The sequence below is a fragment of the Excalfactoria chinensis genome, chromosome 21 (genome assembly GCF_039878825.1).
Source record: "Excalfactoria chinensis isolate bCotChi1 chromosome 21, bCotChi1.hap2, whole genome shotgun sequence".
NCBI lineage: Eukaryota > Metazoa > Chordata > Aves > Galliformes > Phasianidae > Excalfactoria > Excalfactoria chinensis.
Window position 1 is genome coordinate 2514418 of NC_092845.1, and position 22774 is coordinate 2537191.

Consider the following 22774-nt stretch of genomic DNA (forward strand, 5'->3'; position numbering starts at 1 on the left):
TTCAAAAATAAGTTTGCCAGGAGCTGAGGTTACCTCCTTGCTGAGATGGGCAGGGTCAGAGAGACCATGGGATGCCGAGGATGGGTTTGTTAACTGGGTCATACACATGTACAGAAATAATTATGGTCATCATTCAAATGAACGCCTAGAATAAAGCATTCTTAAACTGGGTTCCCCCGAGGGCTTGCTGCATTCAGTAGAACGGGGAGGGGAAACACAGGGATAATACTAGGCTTAAAAGACCCCTATTATCTTTATTTTGATGCTGGTGTTGGGGTTGTGTCAGATCCATCCATCTACAGCTGGAAACAACCAGTGCACACGTTAGAAGAACACAGGTGACCCAAAATAAAAGTCAGCCAAGAGTTGTGTTCTCCTGCAGGCCGCGTGAACCCAACTTATGTGACGAATAGAAGAGCCCCCCCAATGCCCATTTCATTGCATGTTCTCAGTGCAACACGAGTCCAAGTGTTCCTCCCATAAACATGCACTGAACTGAGAGACATATCTGAAAGGTTAAGTGTTTTGCAGATAGGTGGCCAAGGTGCTTCTTGCAAGAAGAAAGAACTGCAAGGGAGTTTTAATCATACGCCTTTCTCCCTACATTAGCCATATTGCCATCCAAAAGAAAGATATTCAAGTGTCATATCAAGCAGCTTTGGTAGTTTTCCTTCTTCTCCTCCCTGGCTTCCCCTTCATTTTCCATTTCCCCATTGAGAGGGCACAGCGGAAGGGAGAAACAGCAAAATTATTTCAAAGCTCATGAAACGCTCCTTTCATTAAGGGAAAGGAAAAAAAAGGAGAGAGAGAGAAGTCCACACCCCATAATGGTTTTTATTCAGCCAACTGGAATGACAGATTTCAGAAGAAAAAGGCCCTTTATCAGCGCTGCTGAATTCCATCAAGTTCAAAAGAAGGAGGTGGACCCTACACTCATTTCACATCAATGGAGCACAGATTATACTCTGAACTTCAGTGAGATTGCTCTGAGATTAACACGCAGGCTGGAAATTAACCCTGCCCAGTATTTGATTTGTGCTTAATTTGATTTTTTGCTGGCTAGGATGGTGTCACTGGTTGAGAGCGCGATTATTTTCTTTGCTGTAATCATTTCTCATTGGGAATCCGTAGCAAAACCACTATTGGAAGAGTGCTAAGCAGCAGAGGAAGAATCCAGGTCTGTGTTTTGCAGCTCTCTTTTAGGTGTGGAGGAAATGGAGGTGCAACCCCAACAGGAACAGCGAGCATTTTGGATCTGATATGAGATACCCAGGAAGCGCCTGTCTTATAGATAAGGTTAATAAGGGCTTTGTCCATGCAAAAATGAGAGGAAAGGGAAGAGCAATGAAAAAATTATTCAACTTAGAACCTTATCCAGCCCTTTTTACCGCCTGTGTGTAGTTATGGCTCTCCCTGTGTGAGAAATAATTGGGTATACGCTATTGCTTTGGGGTAACAGTCAATGGGAAAGGCCCCATTTTGAAGCCCTTTCCAATGGGCAGCTTGTTGTCAATGGGACCGCAGCGTTTCTTGACTCAAAAGCCAATCTCTGACATAGGAAAGGGCAACTTTATTGTTAAAGAACAAATCTCCTAAAAGCAGGAGGTTGGCTGACACACATGCATTTCTTCCTCCTTGGCTTCTCAGGCTGAGCTGATCTTTATAACATCAACAGCCCCGTAGATCTCCAAGTAATTAAAAATACCAGTGGGTGGAGGCTCCTGTTCTCACGTGTACAGAGAAGGCTCAGCAGGGCTTTTCTGAGCCAGAATTAATCATTAAGAAACAAATAGTATCTCTGTGAAGAGATCTGGCCTGGAAGAGGAACGCCTTGCTTTCTCTCGCCTTCCTGACTCTGTGTGAAGATTGTAGATGAGGTATGGTAGAAAAAAAACAACAACCAGAGATTAAGGGCTCAACTTCTCCATCACGGTTAAATCAGTGAGTTTAATGCAGTTCTTCCAGACAGACTCTGAAGGAACTGGGCTCAGGACAAGGTTTGTTATCAGTTTTTGAGTCCCTGTAGAGGTGCCCAGCAAGCAAGCACGGATATCCCTATGGTGCACACAGGGAGTGCTCCCTATGCAATGCCACTTTCACCATTTCCTCTACAACTCCAGCTCTCTTCACAGCATCCCACATGCCTGGCATTAGCGCCTCGGGCATGTTCTCCCTGTAAATACCTGTGAAACCACGGCAGGCCTGTGTCTGACCCAGGACAGCTTGGTGCATCTCTGTGGCTGCCATGCAAACTGCAGCCCAAGGCCAAGCCCACTCTTTTCCCCATCATCTCTCTACACCTCATCACACCTCCTCGTGGCTTTTTGTTTGGGTCTCAGGTGTTTTGTTGTTGTTGTTGTTGTTTTGGCATGCAAAGGAATTGCTGGCAGATGGGACCCACCTCTCCTTTGTTATTTCTGGCTTATGTGGAAAATCATATTCACACCTGCCTGAAGCTTGAGGGGTGCATGGTGGCGTTCAAGGGAGAGCAGGAGGGCTGTTGGGGCATGAGGGCAGCTTGGCAGTTAAAGAACACCATCAGAGGGCTGCTGGGGATTAAGGACAGGTTGGGAGTTGAGGTTTGCTCCATCAGACGCATCATGCTTTGCTTCCCAGCCGTGTTTGGAACACTTGCACTCATACACCTCTATTGCAAGCAATCAAGGATCAGGCCCTCTCCATATCAACTCCCAGAGGTTGGCTCCTGACTTCTCTTGCATGCATTCACACCCATGCAAGCTGCAGCGATGAGCTTTGCACCGACCATCCCTCCATCTCCTGCAGAGGACCAACTGCCTGCTATGTGCTGCACTGCACCGGGCTGCTCACACAGTGCCCATGTCTGCGCCTCTGACTCACTGCATCCACCCACGTTTGGCATCCGCAGTTCCTTTCATCTGCACAACTCGGAGCCCTTTTCAAAGGTTCACATATTAAACTCGACAACACCTTTGCAAAATAGGTCGGGGTGGCCAACCCTGAGGAGCAATTAGGGGAACTGAGGCATGTGCTGTTGAACCAGCCCAAATTGTTTCGGGGAGACTGAAATGTGTTTTTCTGACATTGCTGTGCCGCTTTTTGCCTCCTGGCTCAGCTCTCCTTGTGTTCAGTAACTGGGACACCTAAATCCTCCTTTTCTTTCTTTTTGCTGTTGTTGTTTTATATTATGTTTCCTGATCCTTTTGTCCTTGTTTCATTCCTTTCATATACCTTGGTAGATCTGGGCGGTTCATTGCTCATGCTGAAGAGTTTGAGCTGTGCAATGGCTGCACAACCACCCTCAGGAGTAGCTACTGACCAAGAAGATCTGCCTTGGATGGAGACCATGAAAAGAAAAATGGGTTTGTTTCAATCTAAATAGAACAGAAACAGTTACGCCAACCCCGAGGCACTCCTTTAGACAGCTCTGGAGCAGAGTTTTAAACATCGATGTCAGATGAAGTCACTGAGAGCCATGAGAATTGGATCACCTGTGATTCACCAGCCCCAGTTCTCACAGCAGCTCTGGCCAAAGGAGGAGCAGGGAGCCTGCCTGTTATTTGCACAGCGCAGCGATCCCTTTCACATCCCATACGCCTTGTGCTTTGCATAAGATAAACCCACAGCTCAGGAAATGCAGTGTTGAAGTGCACACGGGCTGTCCCTGCTGCAAGGAAGCCCAGGACACCGACCCATCAGGCGTGAGCCACCACCAAATGAGCATTTAGCAGCCCCTGGTGCAGCAGCAGAGCAGGCAGAACGGGTTCAGGGCTTCGTGCTGCTTTCACATGCATCAGATTGGCAGTGACGCACCGATAGATCAGGATTGCTGCCCTGACACAGAGCAAATAATGCTGCAGGTGTGCTTAGAGCCGAGCTGCAGGTATGACCAGAACTGATACCGACATGAGATAAACTCAGTTTATGTGTCCTGAGTTGAGATATTGAGAAAACTCAGGCTTGCTGCTTCCATGTAATTGACTGCGTGTGTCATTAGTGATGGAGGGAAGAAAGGTGAGTCTGGAGGACCCAGGGTTCTGAGGGTGCATTGTCACCTTATGGGCGTGCTGAGACAAGAGGTAGGAGATGCAAAGACTGAGATTTTCAGGGCACCTGAACATAGAATCATAGAATCACTAAGGTTGGAGAAGACCTCAGTGACCCCCAAACCCAACCCATCCCACCATGGCCATCACCACATCCCTCAGTGCCACATCCCCATGGTTCTGGAACATGGTCGGTCACCCCCTCACCTCCCCAGTCAGCTGTGCCAACACCTCAGCAATGCCTCCTCCGTGCAGACCAGACATAGGGCTCAAAGCAGGCCCGCAGGCTATGAGCTGGACCTTGGGGAATCTTAATTACAAGCAGGACACGAACGCCCATTGAGCAACAGCGATACTTGGGGAGCGCACGGCACAGCAGTGACTCAGCAGAGCAGGAGGCTGCGGGGTGAGGACATGGAGGATGTGCAGAGCTGGGGGGAGGACCCCTTTCTAGTGGTTATGCTGAGTCCTCATCTCCAAAAAGGCTGAAGGGAAGATGACTACTCAGCAACAAATTCATGCAGAGGACAGGAAAGGGAATACCAGCTGAAGACGGAAATCTATTTGAATTAAAGGACGGAGACAGATCAAATGGGGTGAATTTGTACATTAAAAAAAGAAAACACAGGTTTGAAATTAGAAGATGATCTCCGGACATCACAGAGCAGAGCTCAGGGGTGGCCTCTGAGACAGAGTCTGGGGCACTGGGTTCCAAAGTGGCTTCACAAGGAGCTTGCTGCAGTCATCAACATGTTGCATAACAGCGCATGGGTGATACTCTGCCTTCAATGTGCTTACAAGGCTTGTTGCACCATGCTCATATTGTTTTTAACTAATTAATTAGGCCCACATTTCAAGGCTGGTTGCCTGCAGAGGTCAGGAAGGATTTCTCCCTCCCCCCCCCTTTGGTGATTAACTTGGTTTCTGTGTCATTGGCTTTCAGTTTTTGTTTTCCACCTCCTTTTCATGCGCTGCAGATTGGCACAAGCTGAGATGGGGAAGTTGGGTGGAGACGGTCGCACCTCTCCGGTGCCTGCTCAGCACTAAGACACCATCTCCAAATTTGGGAAGGATTGTTCCACGGTCAGATTGGCCACTGAGGCTCTTTGCTTTCCCTTGGAGGATATAGAAGTGTTAATAAAACTGCTATCTGGATAGGCTCACAATAGGTCGCAATCCTTCCAAGGAAAGCGATTTTGTAATGGGGTGTAGGTGTTAGCATGGTCAACAGCCCCCAGGCTCTCTTTCTGTACTCTTCTATGCTGATGTTCTTGTTTTTCTGATGCTTAGCAGTGATAACTTTTTAGTTCTTGACTCCACAGTGAGGTCTAGAAGGGACAAAATGGAGTTGCTGATGACTTGGGGCACCCAGAGAAAGGGGGGAGATGGGGATGGGTAGAGAAGGGTAAAGCAAGGACAGGCAGCAAGGAAGGAAAAGGGCAGAGGGTTATTAATAGCCTCCCTACACGCTAAGTACTCTGAAATCTGTATTTGGCAACATTGAGCAAGCTGCTCCCCAGGCCATGGCTGGTCCTTGCATGGATTTGTGCACTCAGCAATCCTTGCCCTGGCCTGCCCTGGGGACAGAAACCATGGCTCTGTCCCTCCTGGGGTGTAGTGCTATGCTGTATTTGGATGTACATGGCCACCAAGCAGCGTGGCACAGTGAGGGGAGAACAGGACGGGGCAACTTCTGCCTTAGAGCTGCAGGAGGATGTGAATGTTTCCTCCACTTGTCCTTGCCCATGGTTCCACATGGGGTGACAGCAAGCTGGGGGGCTCATCAGCATCCTGGGCTAAGAGCATCATCTCCCCCAGATCTCTCTTGCAAGAGACTCAGTGTCTTGAGGCTGACCTCCATGCAGAAGGCTGAGCTCCTAAGAGCTGCCCTGCCTTCCCTTGGTGCTTGGAGGGCAGAAGAACATGGGGGCAATTCTGCATGGTTGGATTAGGCAATCTTAGCGGTCTTGGTCTTTTCCAATCTCCATATTCAATGATTCCCTGATACCATGGGACCCAGCAAGGCTGGGGGGAAGGAAGACAGGCTGTCCTCCAAGGAGAGAGGCTTTAGGATGGGTTATTGCTGCGTTCCTGGAAATCCAAGCACAGGATGAAGGCTGAGTAATGAGGGCAGCACATAGGAAGGGGCAGTGAGCTCCAGCGTTCAGAGCAGCTCTCGTTCTGAAAAGCCCCTGGGAAGTTAAGTGGGAAAACATGTTGAAACAAGGACGCTTATTCAGTGAGTGACTGAGCAAGGCAAATATCCGGCGTGTGTGTGCATGTGTCTGGTTTTACTCCCCTCCTTTCCTTTCTCTGTAAATACAGGGAAATAGTAAAGCAGCAAAGATCTGAGCTAAAGGAGAAGAGACCCAGAATGGGGACAGCACTAGGAAAGGAGGAGAAAAGAAGCTGGGCAGTTCTGAGAGAGACCTAGATAAGAGGGTGAGACCTCTTGCCATAGGTATGGGATAACCACGTGGAGGCAAAGCAAAGGTCAGAGCCAGGCCTGGAGCAGGCTGAGCATCGCTGCTCTTACTCAGCAGTGCTTTGCTGTGCACCATGCCTGGGCTCGCTTGTCCTTGGTCAGCATTATACCTCTGCAGCCCCATCCCATCCTCTGGTTTTAAGGTGGTGGAAAATGCTTGGGAAAGAGCTGTGTCATGCCTTCCTCTTCTGCAGGGGAAATCAGCAGGGCCAGCAAGGTGCTGGGAAGGGCAGAGAGGCTGGACAGCAGTGCAGAGGCTGTGATTTTGGAGTTAGGATGGAGATCAGGGGCTGCACAGTGTCTGGGGCTTGGGAAGGGATTTGCAATCCAACATGCATGTGGACACCGGCCCCAGCTTGCAGAAATGGGAGTGAGTTTTGGCATCTGAGGAGAACAGCGTCTGGTGGAAAATGTCTGATGTTTGCTTTGGAAAGGATCTGGGGACAGGCTGATCGCAGCAGCTCTTACATCACTGGCACTGAGCTCATGGTCCTTCAGCACCTGTTTACACCTTCCAAGCCCCACAGCTGCCTGGCAGGACTCAGACCTCACCTCTTCCTACACCCCCTGTTGTGCCCCTGCTGTCCCAGCTCTCCCTCCTGCTTCTTGCCTCCCTCCAGATGCTGCTCTGAGCAGCAGGAGGGTCACTTGAACCCACAGTCTCCTCACAGCAGCCCTGTAACCAGCTCCACCTTCCTGCTATCACACGGGAGCCTCTCTGCTTTACTCCCACATATCCCAGTGGCACAAAAAGCTCTTTTCCTCTTCCCCAGCACCCAGCAGAGCAAACCTCTGAAGGCTTCTGCAGCTCGAGAAACCCTCACAGCAGGACCTAATGATAAACCATCAGGAGAATGGGCTTCTTGGTGGCACAGCCATGGCCACCTACTTCATCCTTCCCAAGGATGCCTGCCCATCCCATCGTCACACCTTCCTCCCCAGGGCAGGGCTTTCTGTGTGGCCAGCACAGCTCTGTCCCCATGCCAGCAGCTGCCCTCAGGGAGCTGAGTGCCCACACCGAGGTGCAGGGTGACAGCAGCAGGGCCACAGCCTGCAGCCAGGCACTGCCATGCACCCCACGCTCCAGCCGGTCCTGCAGAGCCAGATTGGGAAACACCTGCAGCTGCATGTGAGCTTTGGGAAGCACCCAGAGCCCAGAGGGCCCAAAAGCTCCTGCATTCCTGCTTCCCCACCTGGCAGAGGTGCAGCGTTCCTCTCCAGCAGCTGGGCAGGATTTGGCCCTCCTCTTTGGTGGTGGAGTTGTGAAAGAGGCTGAAAGGAGATGGGAGATTCCCAGGCAGCTCCGAGATGTGCGCTGGCATTGCGGCTCTGCAGGAATGCCAGGGAGTGGAGACAGGAGGAGAGCTGCTGCTTGTTGTGCACAGGCAGGGAACACCTGGAGCTTGGGCAACGCGGGGAGCCATCCCTGCTGCTCCGACTGGCTCCATGCATGTGCTGGCTGCTGGTCTTTATTACATTAATTGCATTTCACTTTGAGGCTCCGTCAAGTCCAAACGCAGCCCCAGCGGAGCGTCACGGGGCTGGCTGGCACCCAGGAAGGAAAGCAAAGGGGTTGGAGGAAGATGGGGTGAGAAAGCAGCAGGCCCAGGGAGCTGCAGCTCTCCGAGTACAGGGAAGGGCATGCTCTAACCTTGCTTTGTGCTTGCTGCCCATCTCCCTATGCCCTGGAAGTGATGCTGCCTCTGGGCTGGCAGAGATGGTCCTTCTGTCATGGGGACATGTTGGCATCCAGGGCTATAGTGCTGGGTTTGCACTGATCTCATGCAGCACAGGGAAATGGAAATAGTGACCAGGGAGGCGTTCCTTCCAGTGCACTTTTAGTGATGTGTTATTTTTATCAAGCAGAGCTCTCTGAGTGTCATGGATTTGTGGAGCCAAAGGAACCACTGTGCTGGTCCCATCCTGATGGTGGGCTATGCTTACAATGGTGAAGGACCCCCAGGCTGACTGGTACAGCCCCACTGGCCTCCAAACCTTCCTTTTCCCACTCTGCATCCATAAGTCCCAGCAGTGTCCCTTCTGCAAGCCAGCCTCAGCACCCCATGGCCCATCCGTGAGCCCTGTTTCATCCAGGAGGGCTGGAAGCCCAGCTCGGTGGCACACAGGAGGTTCTCATTGCTCCATATGGGACGGGAGGGAGATGTGTGCTCTGAGCCTCGCTTTCCCTGCGGGGTTTGGGGCTGTGTGTGAGCACTGAGGGCGAACAGGGGAGCTCCGGGGCCGCTAGGTGTCCCCCGTGGGCCGTACACGGCTGCGGAGCCTCGAGGGGATTGCGGGATCGTGGGCTGGGGGACACACTGAGACGGGACGGGATGGGACGGGGAGCGCCTTCGTGTCCGCTTTCAGGAGGTACCGGGGGCTGGCAGTGTGTCCTTCCTGCAGCTGGGAAGGGAGAGGTGGGGTTACAGCAAGGAAAACACCTCGGATTCCTTTCTGGATGAAAAACAAACAGCACAACACCATCGTTGTGGAAATCCAAGCTCTCCCTGTCTTGTTTTTCTGTCCTAAAAGGACCTTTTCTTTAAGTGTCCCGAAAATACTGCACGAGAGTAAATGTGTTACAGCCTCCATAGGATGCCAGCAGGGTGTTTCCAAAAGCCATGCAGCGTACAGCTCACAGCTTCCCCATCAGCATGCTCCCCCCTCATTCAAAGCCCTGCACTATCTTATCAGCACGCTCATTATACCCTCAGAAACACAGTGTAAACAGCTCCAGCAAGCTGCACTCGATGACAATTTCCTTGCCAAATCAGCCACTTCCCTGCCTGAGTGATGGCTGTGAGAGAGGGTTTGTGTAGCTGCTGCTGTTTGAACAAGTGAGAAGTAAATACAGCTCCCTTTCTGGGAGCACACACACACACCTGCTCAAGAGGAGCTGCATCACAGCAGAGGTAGGAAGGTGTCTGTGGGAGCTGCTCATTAAAGTACTGGCAGCTCATCAGTGCCACTTTGTTCTGCTTCTACCCTGGAATCTGGCTGAGGGAGGCAGATAAGGTTCTGGCAGAGGCTGCCAGGGGAGCTTACATAGCCCTGTGTCTGACAGCAGGTTGTACGTCTTAATGCAGAGGTGGCACAGCATCACTCCCTGGGATGCTGGGAAGGGATGGGGTGTGCTGGGATGGCAGATCTGCAGTGCTGGCCTCCAGCTGGAGCAGAGCAGTGCTGTGCTGAGGGAAATAGCAGAGCGCTTGCCAGCTTCCCTCCCCCCTCTCCTATCCCTGCTTTCAGCTCCTTCATTGCCACGGCTGCTGTGGGATTTTGAGTAGTCCTCGGGCTGTTCTGGCTTGCAACAGGTGATGCAGCTGGATGAGGGCAGAGAGGGGCCTGTCGGAGTTCTTACTCTGCTGCTCTTCTGCATTTCAGCTCCAGCACAGCCCCCTGCTGCTACCCACCCACAGTGACCCCGCTGTGCCAGGAGCACAGGGCAGCTTGGCTGCCTGGTTCTTCTATTCAAAGAAGGAAGGAAGGAGGATGGGAAGAAGAAGCAAACAGCAATGAGACGAGGCTCCCAGCTGGTAGCAGAGTGTCTGTGCACCAACTGCAGCCTGCCTGATTTCCTCTCCCGCTGCAGGCTGTGCTGCAGACCTTGCAGCATGCACTAAGCGCTGCATTCCCCTCTGCTGATCCCTGCTGCAGGCCAGGCCAGGCTGCCTCTCTCCCATGAGCTCTGCTTGGATCTCCTTCTATTCACTCTGCCTCTATTTCACAAAGAGGTATTTTTCCTTCCCTTTGCTGGGTCAGTAACGCCATGCACAGCTGTGAGCAGTGAAGCTCAGCACATCACGTCCTCCTGGCCCCCTGCTGCTGCCATGGGCTGAAGTCATGCATTGAGGATCACAGAGGAGGGCAGCAACACTGGGAGATGAAGGGGAGGGCTTTTAGAGAGGAGATCTGATGCAGATTAAAGAGAGAGAGATAAGAAAATCCCCTTGATGTCCTGCACTGATTGCTTTGGTTTGTGTTCTTTCAGCAGTGATGTAATCACATCATCAAGGCAAATCTGTGTACCCTTCCTGACCCCTGTGACACACTGGAGCAAGGTACAGGTGCACAGCACACCGTGTACTATCACCCTGTGTCCACATCAGCCCTTTGCACTGATATATGGTTGCACTAACTGCCCAGCGGCAAGGTTTAATAGGAAGGATGATCTGAGCACAGACCTTTGTTTGTTAACTCTGCTTTTTTGGGCTGCTGGAATTAGAAAGAAAAGGCAAAGCCGTGTTTGCTCTGTGCTGAGCCCTGATTTCATGGGAATGCATTGCAACACCTGCTGCAGTGAGCCCTGCTTTGCAGGCAGAGGGTGGTTGGCACCACACGGTGCAGTGGTGAGGTGAGCACAAACAGCAGCCGTGCTGGAAACTGCTCTGAGATGAGATCTGAAACGGATCTCTGAAGGTACAGAAGAGGCAATATGGAGTTTATACAATCCTCCAAGCCTTGACTCATCATTGTACGAATGGCTTTAAGCTGCACCAGGGGAGGTTTGGGATGGCTATTAGGAGACATTTCTACTCCAAAAGAGTGGTGCTGCACTGCAGAGCTGCACAGGGAGTGATGGGGTCACCGTCCCTGGAGGTGTACCTGAGCCATGGGGATGTGGCACTGAGGGATGGGATGGGTTGGGGATCTGAGAGGTCTTTGCCAATCCAAACAAGTCTATGAATACATTCCCTGAACCCATTGGGTTGGTAAGGGAAGGAATGCGGGCAGATCATCGTGAGGGGGGTGCTGCAGGTTTCTGGGGCACAGGCAGGGTCCTGCAATAGCTATTAGCCTGATCTAGGCTGAGCAAGTGCATTCCTGAGGAAAGAAGGACTCATTTGGCATGTGGTGGCAGGTGGATTTCTTCAGCCAGTGAGGAAAGGGACTGGATTTCAATCAAAGGTGAGGGCACAGTTCTGAGAAAGCAAGCTTGGATTCAGAGCTTAACAGCTAATTCGATTAAAATGAAATGGAAAGGCAAACAAAGACTCCTGATTTCAAATAGGCAAATCTTTGTTGACCGAGGGAAATCCACAGGAATGAAAACTGGGCTTAGGAGCTCGGAGAGGCTCAAGGTTTTTCAGAGTCAAAAAAACAAAGCTGGGTATGTGTGCGAGCTGAGGGTAGGGAGAGCCTGCCCATGAGGGTTCCAGTCCCAGCGAGCTGAGAAACCACCTCAAAAGGATGCTAACAGCACTCTCAGTGCCTGCAAGGGATGCAGCAACAGGCGGGTCAGGAGGGGAGGCAGCACTTAGAGGTCGGAGTGTGGAGGAATCAGTGAGGGCTGCCAAAACTGGGATGAGTCATCTTGCAGCAGGCAGTGAAACAGCCTGCCCAAAGGTCTTAGGGTGTAGAACAGAAAGGGCAAGGAAGGGGGGGGGGGGGGGGGGGGGGAAATGCTTTGCAGACAGCAAAGGGTAGAGATGGAGTGTCTAAATCTTGCCTTGGAAGGACTGAATCATAAGTGGGAAAATGGGGCTGAAAGGAGGGCAAGGGTATTTAATACCTTTCCTTGGAGGACATGGGGTTGGGGAATCACCTTAATGGGATTCTATGATCATGGGGCCAAAGCATCAGATTTCCTACCCGCATTTAAAAGGGGATGAGATGTTGATGTGTGATGTATATACGAACGGAGACTGCACTGTGGCCTCCTAGGATGAATGAGTTGCTTTAGTTTGCTATGATGACTCAACCTCTAGATGAAGGCCGAGAAGAAAAACCACCTCTTGCTTGCTTCGGGGTGAAAGCTCAAGCTCTTTCCAGGAAAGGAGCTTCTCATGGTGCTGCTCCCGTTCCTGGAGGAGGGCTCTGAGCTCCGTTGCTGCTCTCTGCCTGCAGCCCAACCTGCCTCCTCCGCTTCCTCACTCTCTGCTCTCAGTAACCTGAGTCCATCCTTCCCCTTTTCCTTACTTCCCTCGTGCTCGGGCTTGCTGCTGAGCAGCCCCGGAGCCAGGAGGGAGGCAGCAATGGGGGAGCAAAGAGAGGTGGAGGGAAGCGGAAGACACGGTGAGAAAAGTGAGGAATAAAGTGAAAGCAAATGCTTTTTTTTTCCCCCCTGATTTGCAGGAAATCTCTGCCGTCCTTCAGTAAATTTATCCCTGCTGAGAACTGCAGGCTGGAAGCAGGGGAGGATGAAAGGGAGAGATGGGAGAGGGCTCATGGATTCCATGTGGGGCAGCACTGGGTCAGATAGGGGTGGTTGTGCATGGAAGAGCACACCTGCCTCCCCTCCAGCTGCTCTCACGGGCTGTCTGATAATGCCAAATGGTGGCCGGGTCAGTCTGAACACTCAACTTCCCACCATCCAACAGGTCTCACCTGGCAGGATTAATCATTACATCCAATGCAACCAACCTGAAACAGCACCAGCTGTATAAAAACCTGAATGACTCTACTGGCAAACTGAGCTGAGTGCCCTTTGCTGCCTTGCTCTGCACAGGAGGATGGCAGTGGTTGGCGCATGGTGCACACATGCTGGTGGCAGGCTTCTCTCCCTTTGCTGTACCTGGGATCTTCTGTGTTGCTTTGCAGCTGGTGAGGCCGTGCTGTGGTGGGGGCTGGCTGTGCTGGAAGGCAGGGAATAGCAGGGTGTGCTTGGAGGTTGTGTTTGGAGCAGAGCCCCTCTCTCTGACCCCACCTCCTTTTCCCCCTTTCTGCGTTGCTGGCCTCTTTCAACTGACAGCCCGCTTTCCTGGCAGGCTTGTTAGCTTTAGTTGGAACAATTTCCTTTGAACTCAGCTTGAATTAACATCTCCATGGCAATAGGATCAGGGCTTTGTCTCTCACAACCTGCCCTTCACCCTCCTGTCCTTCCAGGAGGTGGGAAGGGAGCACCACCACCTCCTCTTGGGGGAAAGCAGAAGCTGGGAGCACAGCCTTGGGGCTCCCCTGGGGAGGAGGAGAAGCTGCATCAGATGCTGGCAGTTTGGAGCTGGGTTTGGGTTAGCTTGCTGCATGGAAGCCAGCGAGTGAGTGTGTGCTGGGGGTAAGAGGAAAACAACTTGCTTCCCTTCACCATAAACAACCACAAACACAGCTCCCTAGAGTGGGACATCTCTGGTGCTGAGCCAACACAGTGGAAGGAAAATGATGCTGTACCCAAACTGAGCACTTCCCCTCTGCCCATCCATCCACCTCTATCCCACAGCACCCAGTTTCCCCACTGCTGCAAGTATCTCCATCTCTACCCCATGTGCTCCTTCACTCCAGGGCTCCAGGGTCCTGCTGGAGGAGCAGGGTCTCTATAACCAGTCCATGCAATGCATTCATCCAACCCATCCCCTCCTGCCATGCTTCCTTTTCCCTACAGTGTGAAGAAGCCATGTGCAAGTCAACGGAGGAAGCTGAGCTGAAAACCCTGCTGCCCTGCAAGCCTAACCCCAGAGCACCTCTGGCTCATTGCTCATCACCTTACTCCTCACTGCTCCCCAGCTCCCTTCTTCCAGCTGCCCCAAACCTCAACCTTTGCATCCCTGCCAACCACACGTCATCCCCATCAGCTGGGCACTGGAGAAAGGACCACTTCATTCCTCCCCACCACGGCCCACGTGGGTCTGTCTGTTTGGCATTAGTGGGCTCTTGCTAACAATATGGGTTATATTTTTTTTCCTCTTGTGGAGTGAGAGGTTGGTTTTGCAGCCAAGTCTGTAGGTGGGGGGAAAAAAAGAGGCTTTTTCCTTTGAATGCTGAGCAATTTCTTTGAGAGCTGCCTCTGAGAAATCAAATCTCAGTTTCTTTTTTAGGGGCTGGGGGAGCTGTAAGCAGAGCAGAACTTCCCTTCCTCCTGCTCTCAAACACTGTGTGGATGGCAATGGGATAGGCTGCAGGGCTGGAACCCTACAGTGTCCACATAGGTTCTGTTGGGTGTAAGCTGCAGTTGGGGTCACTGCAGCTGTGGTACCCAAGGGGTAGGACAAACTCCTCTGCTCTGTGCCTTGCTCAGGTCTGTGGAGCACTCTGATGTCACAGAATCATTCATGTTGCAAAAGACCCCTAAGATCATTTAGACTGACTCAGGGCCTTGTGTGTTCAGGTTCCTCCTGCTCCCTCCTCCAGCAGTCCCTGCAGCTGGATCGCAGCAGGCAGCTCTCATTCCCTGTTAATAAGAAACTCCTGCACTTTGTCCCTTGAAATGGAGCCATGTTCACCACGTGACGGCAGGGAAGGGTTTGGGGGAAGGCTGCAGAGGGAAAGGGAAGGCAGGGGGCTGAGCACCCACGGGTGCTGGGCAGGGAGATGGGAGGCAGCTGAGGGATGTGAGATCTCACCCTGCTGACCCCGCTCTGACTCAGCTCTGTCTGCATCTCATTCCTTCATACCAGGAAGGGGAACTCACCCCCACGCATACCTCCCCCGTGCCCAACCTCAGGCGGGCTCAGCATGCAGGAGGCTCTGTTCTCTGTGCTCAGTCACTGTGAATCACCAACTGGGGGTGGTTTCCCAGAGCTGGGCAGCAGGGTCAGCCCTCACTCAGTGCACCTGGGGCTGCCCTCTCCCCATGGGAGCTCAGGGAAACCCCCACATTGCTTTGCTGGGGCAGCTGGCAGGAGCATCACTGTGCAGGAAGATGACACGTCCTCGCCGCAAGCCCAGCTGTGCTGCCAGTGGGGCCACAAACATGCCCAGAACCACTGGGGGCAGCTTCTCATCAGTGCAGCCCCTGCATTTTGGGGATGCTGTGCCCTGGGATCTGTGAGCAGGCAGAGCACCGTGCCAGGCACTACCTCCCTCTGCTTATCTTCTCCCCCTTGCACAGACAGGGCTGTCCTGACCCCTCTGCAGCCCCAGCTCAGAAAGGGATTCTCTTTCTCTTGCAACCCTGATCTAAGAGCTGGGAAGGGAACACGTGATTCCTTCTGCAGAGCTGGGAGAAGCTCCCATCAGTAGAATAACTGCTGAACCCAAATCTCTTTAGGCTTTGGGGTCCTGGAAGTTGGCAGAACACCTTGCCTGTCATGCACTGGGGGGAGAACGAAGCTTCCCAGCTCACACACTGTTGTTTTCCCCCTCCTATGGGATGGGTGGGGAGGCAGAGACACAGAAAGCTCTCAGCCAGCTGTGATTTTTCACCAGAATCTGAGAAGCCAACAGGAATCAGCAGCTGCACTTAATCATGCCGGGTCATTAAAGTGACGCAGCAGCGCTGTAGGGAAGGAGAGCTACCAGCCTGGGGGTAGGGGGAGAAGCCTGTCTGAAACAGCTAGACATGAAGATCAGCAAAGGACCTCAGAAAGGCTAAGGAGGAAAATATTCTTGGGAGCCTTAGTGGTGTGCCCAGCTGGTGAGATCTGTGGGGCTGGGAGTGGGACAGGACAGAGAGTTACCTACCAGGGTTGGGTTTCCCTGCTGGCTTTGTGCTTTATCAGTCCCCCAGGAGTGCTGAACTGAGGCCAGGCAGGGAGGAAAGCTTTTCCTTTGCTCCATCCCCCAAACGCCACATCAGCAGCGAGAGCTGCAGGATGACCTCAATGAGGAACAGATTGTCCCTTGGCCTGTCTCCACCTCCCTGCATGTCGGGACCCCAAGATGGGGAAATGGGATGAGCCATGCACTGTGATAACAGCAGCCACAGCCAAAGCAGTGGGGCTGGGATGGGGGCTGGTATATATGGGGGTTTCTGTCTGTCATCTCCAGCCTTGTTGGCAGCAGCCAGTGATAATTTACAACAGCCAAAATTGTGATCAATTGGCGGAGCTGGAAACATCCCAGCTCTGTCTTGTTGTGTTTGAGCACCCAGCACTGCCTGGCTGCTCCTAAAGGGAAGGATGGAGAAGGTGCTGGGAAAGCGGTGGCACAGAGGGGGTGCTGGGCTGGTGTTCTTTTATGGTGTCTCTGATTTGGTCTTAAGAGCAGTTCCACTGACTGGCTTCAAAGAGCCGAATGGGGGTAGCAGATTGAACGTTTAGGTTGGGTATTAGGCAAGATTTCTTCTCCTAAAGTGTGGTGATGCATTGGCACAGCTGCCCAGGGAGGTGGTAGGGTCACCATCCTTAGAGATGTGGCACTGGGGAATGGGTTGGGTTGGGATTGGGGATCTGAGAGGTCTCCAACCTGAATGATTCTATGACACACTTGGCTTTGCTATGTTGTTGCAAAGACTGTTTTCAACAAGCTTTAAAAACCACACCAGATGATACAGAATGCATCCGTCCAGAGAGGAGCGAATTGCTTTTGATTAACTTGTTGCTTGGGTGTTGGATTTGGGTGTTGTTTTTTTTTTTAATGCTATTTGATGCAGTGGGGCTGTCAGTCCAACAAACTGCCTCATTTTGCAGAATGTTCCAGGAAAGTATAGGAAATGTTTCCAGCTAAATCTGCATGAAGAATATTTGCATTTCCCTCCGGGCTGATTTGTAACCTAGATTGCTGGAGTTGGGGGCTTGGGGGTGGGAGATTGGGGGGTTGGGGGGGGCTTCTTTTCAGTAAGCTTCCACCACCAAATAGACATTTCCCTTTAGTCTGGAAATAAAATGAGATTCAGACCACTGCAGATGCTCAAATGCCAAATGACTTTCAAGCATGAGAAAATCTTGAAATCCTAAGCATAAAACATATGGCGCTTTGCTTTGGAACGAGATTGAAAGGGGGAGAAAGAGCTCAATGGTAAAGCTGAACCGAGGACATTTCATTATTCAGAGTGATAGGAAAGAGTTTTCTTTTAGCTGTGAGAATTTGGAGCAGATCTGACTGTTTCTGAAGGCAAGCAGCAGCCTTATTATTTATTTGCACTGTGGTTGCATTAGGTCAATTATTAACACACTAAAATGAAAGCCAAAAAGCTCCTTAGGAATCTATTTTATGTGAAAAGTGTGGATGGAAGTGGGAACAACCGAGCAGATTTCTTCCAGTTTAGAGTAAAAACATCAACCTTTGTCTCTCTCTGCGTGCACAGATTTGGGCCAGCTTTGGACATCCAATACAGGAAACAAAACATGGTCAGGGTGTTCATTGCTGATAGTGGGAGGGGAAAACATCCCCCAAATATGAAATATCTGGAGGTTCTGTGTGTCCATATTAGCACTGTCTGTATTTTTGCCCCATGTCAGCTCTGCCCTTTCAGAATCTGCCACTCACATCACATAAGACAGAAGCAATTGTGACTCAGAGCTGCTTTCCTGACCCTGTCTGCAACTGCAGCTCGCCCCAGGGCACAGCAGCTCATTAACCTGGGGTTGTTCTTTGTAGCTGCAGGTGGTTTTCTCACTCCTGATCCCATCCCTTTCTCCAGCCATTCTCCTCCTATGGGCCACGGTTCTTTTCCAAGTGTCCCTTTTATACGCTGCTTTAATTAGTTTTGTATCACTCAGTTGTATTTATATCGCTTGACGTAAGCTTCACGTTGCTTCCATTCCATCTTATGCATTGCTGTGATTTTATTTATGGTGTATCTGGTGCATTTGCATTACTTTCCTGAGATGGATATCATTTTGGCTGGATTTACAGTGTATTTCTTCAGTTAGATTTATATCACTTTAATTAGATTTATATCTCTTTAGGCTTTGAGGGCTTCACTTAGATTTATAATCTCTCTTTTAGTAGGCTTGTCTTGCATGGGAGATTCGCATCCTTTTCCTTTCAAAGGGTATTGCTTAACTCAACACCAGTGTTGCTTTATCTAGGCTTTGGTCAGCCTCCCAGTTAGGTACACAAAGCCAGAACTCACAGCTTGCTTTCCCTTTCCCCTTAATTTCCAACAGGATTATTCTACCATAAATTGAATTAACCTCTTCCAAGTCAACATCAGCATGAATGTACTGGAGATCATCTCACCAACTGGATCAAGGAGAGTCCAGTTAGTGAGATGCTGTTCCTATTCTTTTCTCTCCTGTTCAGTGTACAGCTGTGTGATGGAGGCTCTAAGTTTGCTTTCCCCAGTGCCATCATCAAGAGGCCTCATTGGAGCTGAGCTCTTGCAGAACACAAGCTGTGCTTCCCAACAACAGCCACAGAGGACGTGGCTTTGTGCTCCTGCCCATCTCTGATCGCATCAGCTGGAAGGGATCTTATGTCCATTTGCTTCAGGGTGAAAGCCAAGCTGGGATTGAGAGTGGTCAGTGGGTGTTCCCTGGGGGCTGTTGTTTCAGGTGTTCACAGCAGGATGCTCGGCTGCTTTCCCAGTTGGAGGCAATTTGGGGCTCTGTTGAAGGGCAGGATGTGGGCTGGGTGCACTCAGCTTTAGCTGATGGAAATGAATTGCCATTAATCCCTCCAGCCATCAGTGCTCTGTTGGGCAGGGCTGGCTGCACCTTGAGCTCTCACCCAGCCCAAACCAACCTCCTGGCCCTTTCCTTGCCCAAAACACAGCGAGACCCTGATGCTTACTATGTGCCAATAATGTTACAAGATCCGCAGTATCATTAAGGAACCATTGGAAAAGCTCATCAAGTCCAGCCCCAACCCATCCCCACTGTTCACACTAACCACCTCCCCATCCTCTGCCCTTCCTGCAGCTGCACAAATGAGCGTGCTATCTCAATTAATGTGCATCTAATTAGGCCATCAGCAGCTCTGGAAGAGGGACTGCATCTGCAGCATGGGCTGCAGAGGTCTGAGCATTCCATTGCCCTTCCCATGCTCTGCCACTGGGCCCCATTCATTTAATTACGCCTGGCTGCTGTGCTCCTCACCCTTTTAATTGCCCCGGACGCAGAGCAGAGTGGTAAGCAGGTCAGAGATAGATGCTGGGCATTGTTTTAAGACAGTAAAGCTGTTTTTAAACAGCATTCAGCAGCTTGCTTTATGTAATTGCTGAGAAAAGGAGGGCATTCAGCAGGGGCAGCAGGGAACCCTCCAAAGGGATGCTGAGCAGCTCCTAATTAACGACAAATGACTCGGAGCCTGATGCACTGCTGTAACTGTAAGATCTCCGCTGAAGGCTGCAGCTGCAAATCCTTTCCCAGAGCTTCAGACCAAGCCATAGGTCTGCAGCAACATTCCCAGGTAGAGCTGGGATTTAGTCAACAATTTGGAGGACTGGGAGAGCAAAACCCAAACTAATTAACTCTCCCTGAGGCTTATTAGTTCTCTGGTGCTGAGATCAACATGAAGGGGGGGGAGAGCTGATTTTTATGTGTTCACATCCCCAAAAAGAGCTGCCCTGATTGAACACTTCAAAAAGCACAGATGATTCTTTCATGTAGTTTAAAAGTGGGGTTTGGCATGAAAATGAAAACAAAGGATGGGAGATTAAATAGATCAAGGCAGCGCATTTGGGGCCTGATCCCTGACCTCGGTTACACCACTTCTACCTGCGATTAACAGCAGTGAAAATAAGATGAGAAGCAGGCAGTGAAGACCTGTGCTTGGTTGGTTATCATTTTGGAGACTGATATATTGCTGAGGCCATTCTGGACAAGGTGTGTTTTTAGAACACAACTGAGATCTGTTTGTCCTTCTCCTTGCACTGCTGTCCTGATCTCAGGCTGTGCAAGCACTCAGCCAAAGTGCTGGAAGGAAAAGCTGCCTGGCTCTGCCTGTGCAGTCCAGCAAGGGAAATAAACCCGATGGGGCCAGGGCAGGGGATGGAAAGCCTGGCAAGCCACAGGCAAGCTGCCCAGGCTGAGGCTGCGTGGCTTGGGATGTGTTGGGTGAGCAGCCTGCCCAGGGCACTGTGCACTCAGGATGTTTCTTGGGGTCCTGCTGAGTTCTGCAGCCTGCTAGATGGACTAACAGCAGTATTTGCCCTGCTGAAAGTGCTGCAGGGCCATGAGTGCTGCTGGAGGAGCTCCCAGAGATGTGTGTGACCCCAGGACTATGGAGAAGCCTGCCCAGGCCCTGGTCTGCTGCCCTTCCAAAGCACATCATGCTTTCCAAGCATGGGTGAGATCAGGATCTCATTTTGCTCTGCCATCCTTGGTCTGCTCTCTATGAAAGCAATCTAGCCTCAAACCTCTTGCACTGAGAAGACAGGTGGATGCAAGGCTTTGATGTTTGCTCCATCCATCCCCTCCACACTTTGACCATGCAGGAGCAATGTCCAAGTCATTACACACAGCCTGCTGCATCCCCTTGGAAGAAAAGGGACTTGACATCAGTTTTCTATTTAAGCTTTACATCAAAGGGGACTTAGAACAGCTGGTTCTGAACACTCCAGCAGGCATTAATTACCCTAATAAGGCTCCCCAGGCCTTGCCCCAAGCACCTTCTTCCCATTGGCCCTACAGCTCCATTTAAGTTCAAGCCAGGGGCTGCACCATTCTACTGAGCACCTGGAGCACAGGACAAGTGGAGGAATAGGGCAGCATTGTCACACATAGAGGCAGCCCTGGGCATGGAGTGGGCTTGGTGGGACAGTACATCCCCAGGTAGGGGTGGGCAGATAAACCAGGGTTGTGCTGACATGAGTCAACTGGGTGGGAATAGAGGACCAAGGCCATGCAAATAGGAGGGGTATGGAGGCTGCACTTCTCAGCAAGATGCTGCTCTTCTGGATGCCCAGCTCCCTGCTGAGCTCCTGGGGTTGGTTCTTAGAATAAGCAGCTCATTCACAACAAACATCAGCGCTCTTTGATGTATTGCTGGTGCTGCTGCTGTGGTGTGTTAAATCCTTTGGTTTCATGCTCGTAATAAGAAAACTGGCCGCAGAGACTTACTGTAAGTTGATGAGAAAGTAGCAATAATTATTGCTCTCTCCTCCATGGGAAGGTAAACCTTCAGATGCTAATGGGCTCTGGAGTATTGACTGATTACTCACATTGGGGTGAGACAGCACAGAGCACTGGCCTTCATTCTCCTTCTCAGGGAAGCAAGAAGCATCCAAACTGCATGTGAATGGCTGCAGAGTGTGATTTGGGGCTAAAAGGTGGAAGAGTTTACTAATATAGGGCAAGGGACAGGGCAGGTGCATTCCTGGAGTGGATGAAGGGAAGATGCTGCAGGTATTTACACATGGCCCAGCCTTGCACACAACAGCAAGTGGGTGGTGAGTGGTGAAGATGGGCCGGCAGTGCAGTTTTGCTTGCCTGGTACATTTGCATGTGGCAAAGGCAGGGCTCTTGCCCACAGTGCCACGTGGGGGATGCTGAAGGGCTTCTCACACTCTTTAGTTCTCTTTTTCTCTTGCTAAGGCTCTCAGCTTTACAGCAACAGCTGTCTGAGTCCGGATTTGAGTGGGTACAAATCCCTTTCCTGCTTTTCAAGGTGCTGACATGACACTGAACTCCAAGTTTTGAGGTGAGGAAGGGAGTTGGGGCTGACAAAAGCTGCATCTAAGGCCCCAAGCAGTGGCAGACTGTAATCCTCTGCTCCCAAGCACTGCTGGAACATCACAGCAGAGCACGGAGGGGAACGCTGTTCTTTTAAGGGCACATTTTTTCCTTAAAACCAGTTTGCAGGCACGGCTGAGGCATTTTAATGGAAATTTCCTCCCAGTAAAAAGGCTGCAGCACACATACCAGAAACTCTTGGCCCGGATCGTTAACATTCAGTCAAACTATAAGCAACCCAGTGGGAGCATTGAGCTGCGAGGCATGCTTCGTCTTCCTACAGCTCAGCAGACAGGCTGTGAACACAGGGCAGCCTTTCAGATGTACAGACAGCAAAGTCAGAAGAAGCCGACACCAGTGAAGCATCAGTTTGGCCACCAGGACTTGTCCCACAGTCTTTAAGCTGTGCTTAATCCTTTCAGCTGCCCTTCATAGCTGCTGATCTCCAGCCACCCCATCCAGCTGCAGTGTCCTCTGCTGATGGTGAGCCTCAGAAAGCTGTCCTCTCCTCTGCTCCTTGGCTGCCCTCTGTATTCACATGGGGGACAAGGATGGACACAGGACTATGCCACAGTGCTGGGCCCAAAGTGACCCTGATGCGATGGGGAAGCTGATCCCAGGTTTGAGCTGAGCAGAGCACGGCCCTTCAGGCTGGATGTGTTCCAAGGGTTATTTGTGCCTGCTGACCTCACAGTACTTTTCCTTCCAGCCCCTGCTGGGGTCCTCCTGCCTTTTTGCATAATCTCCTCTGAAGAAATAGCAGGAGTGGGGCTTTCTTTGCAGCTTTTGTCCAGGAGAGCTGCCTTGATGCACGGTTCCACCTTGAGAACCCCCCTCTCTTTGTACTGGAGCTGAACCGTTTCTTTTCTCCCCTCTTTGCACCTCAGAATTTCCTACTCTGATTTCTTTGCATCACTATTGTCCCCAAAAAGTATTTTCAGGACACTGTTCAAAGCAAGGCTGTGGCAATGCAAGGGCTACAACTGGAAGCGTGGGTTAAAGCAGCGCTTTCTGTTTATTTCTGTGCTTCTCCTCGCAAAGCTCTTTCTCTG

At 51.2% G+C, this 22774-nt stretch overlaps 1 long non-coding RNA gene across 1 annotated transcript; it reads left to right on the forward strand.

Annotated features, from left to right (window-relative positions):
• Positions 1-21160: 21160 nt before the first annotated feature.
• Positions 21161-22103, forward strand: LOC140261572 (uncharacterized). Its single transcript, XR_011905739.1, has 3 exons — positions 21161-21395; positions 21585-21690; positions 21845-22103. It is a non-coding gene; the product is annotated as an uncharacterized lncRNA (long non-coding RNA).
• The last annotated feature ends 671 nt before the right edge of the window (positions 22104-22774 follow it).